Below are 2,357 nucleotides of genomic sequence, written 5' to 3'. Positions count from 1 at the left end.
ACAAACCCATGTGCACAGCAGGCGAGGCAGTGCAAAATGACACACCCAAATCTACTGTACAGTACATACTGTAATTCTCTCTGCGCAAGTCCAGTAACACCTGCCTCACCTGCAGTGCACATGGGTTTGTCCATCCAAGAAGGATTTTGTCAGAGAGTGAAGAAGAACAAGGGCCTCAGTACATGCTGGAGCCTGTTCAAAAATACTTTTCCGGTACAGATGGTGAGAGCCCTGGTGTTATACTGTACAATACTTACCAACCGCGCTCAGAGACTCCTCCTCCAGCTGGGTGGGGGCAGAGGTGGCCCTCTCCTCCTGGGTGGCGGCAGGGAGGCTTTCTGGAGCTGCAAATGTAAAAAAAAAAAAGGACAAAATACTGTAAAGAGGCTGTATCGTGCAAGCAGGGGTATTTTTGAACAGGCTCCAGCAGGAACTGATGCCCTTACTCTGCTTCACTCTCTGACAAAATCCTCCCCACAGTAGATGGACAAACCCATGTGCACAGCAGGCGAGGCAGTGCAAAATGACACACCCAAATCTACTGTACAGTACATACTGTATTTCTCTCTGCGCAAGTCCAGTAACACCTGCCTCACCTGCAGTGCACATGGGTTTGTCCATCCAAGAAGGATTTTGTCAGAGAGTGAAGAAGAACAAGGGCCTCAGTACATGCTGGAGCCTGTTCAAAAATACTTTTCCGGTACAGATGGTGAGAGCCCTGGTGTTATACTGTACAATACTTACCAACCGCGCTCAGAGACTCCTCCTCCAGCTGGGTGGGGGCAGAGGTGGCCCTCTCCTCCTGGGTGGCGGCAGGGAGGCTTTCTGGAGCTGCAAATGTAAAAAAAAAAAAAGGACAAAATACTGTAAAGAGGCTGTATCGTGCAAGCAGGGGTATTTTTGAACAGGCTCCAGCAGGAACTGATGCCCTTACTCTGCTTCACTCTCTGACAAAATCCTCCCCACAGTAGATGGACAAACCCATGTGCACAGCAGGCGAGGCAGTGCAAAATGACACACCCAAATCTACTGTACAGTACATACTGTAATTCTCTCTGCGCAAGTCCAGTAACACCTGCCTCACCTGCAGTGCACATGGGTTTGTCCATCCAAGAAGGATTTTGTCAGAGAGTGAAGAAGAACAAGGGCCTCAGTACATGCTGGAGCCTGTTCAAAAATACTTTTCCGGTACAGATGGTGAGAGCCCTGGTGTTATACTGTACAATACTTACCAACCGCGCTCAGAGACTCCTCCTCCAGCTGGGTGGGGGCAGAGGTGGCCCTCTCCTCCTGGGTGGCGGCAGGGAGGCTTTCTGGAGCTGCGACATCCACTGGGACTGCGGAAAAGCACACAAAAAAACTACTGTGCTGTACAGTACTGTATATTCTCTAACACGAACATACTGTACTGTACTATAAAGTACAATGTGTTAAGGTACTGTATCAACACTACAGTACATACTGTACTGTGCAGTACATAACAGTACAGTACAGTACAGTACCTGCCAAAATGGCCCATTCCAGGAGGGATGAAATGCTGTGGTCCTGTACAGTATCCCACATGTTTGAAAGTCAATATGCAATGTTCCGCTCTGTACTGTATACAGTATACTGTACTGTACTTACAGTGGCGGTGCTGTCTCTCCCGCAGCGTCATCCTGCTGATACCTGGAAAAATAAGAAATACAGTGCGTAAGGCATACTGTAATTACTGCAGATACAGTATTTGTAGGCCCCATATGAAAAGTTTGTAAGGGCCCACAATTTACTGTACAGTACTGTACAGTATGTCATGAAAACCAATGCTGTAGGAAATCACCCATGGCAACAATCATGTACTGTACAGCATACAGTAGTTGCCTTCCCTCTTCAGCAGGAGACTCCCTGAAATACTGCACAGTACTGTAGCAGCAATCTCCATCTCTCTCTCATTAGTCCTACACATTATGCCATACTGTACACCAAAATACTGTACCTACTGTATTACAGTACAGTATGTACAGTATTTTACCACATTCCATAATGTCCATTACCCATTACTACACACACTATAATGCTCATTGCATATTAGGGGGTTAACATGCTCGTTGCCATGGGATGAACCTGGTCTTCCAGGTGTTGCACACTCTGGAAGGGATTAACATGCTCATTGCAAAGAATTTACTGTACAGTACATGATCTGCCATGGATTCCGGGGGTTAACATGTTGACATCACCCCAACCATGGGCTGGAAACCAGGTCTGGTGGCTGCAGGAATGGGAATGTAAGAAGTGGGGTCCAGGCCCTGGAGTTGGAGAGCGGAACAATGCTCAGAAGGACCTGTCTAATACTGCTCCCCCCAAATCTGTATCAATAC

The 2,357-nt window shown here is 47.4% G+C and overlaps 1 long non-coding RNA gene across 1 annotated transcript; it reads right to left on the bottom strand.

The window, feature by feature from the left end:
* Positions 1-744: 744 nt before the first annotated feature.
* On the bottom strand, positions 745-1,729 carry LOC146079456 (uncharacterized). The gene is made up of 3 exons (XR_014474538.1): positions 1,627-1,729; positions 1,233-1,337; positions 745-831 (listed from the first exon to the last, which is right to left on the bottom strand). It is a non-coding gene; the product is annotated as an uncharacterized LOC146079456 (long non-coding RNA).
* Positions 1,730-2,357: the final 628 nt, after the last annotated feature.

This window comes from Crinia signifera, chromosome 5, assembly GCF_055691185.1.
Source record: "Crinia signifera chromosome 5, ASM5569118v1, whole genome shotgun sequence".
NCBI classification, from domain to species: Eukaryota; Metazoa; Chordata; class Amphibia; order Anura; family Myobatrachidae; genus Crinia; species Crinia signifera.
Note: the sequence above shows the minus strand (reverse complement) of the source record. Positions and strands in the feature narration are given on the sequence as shown.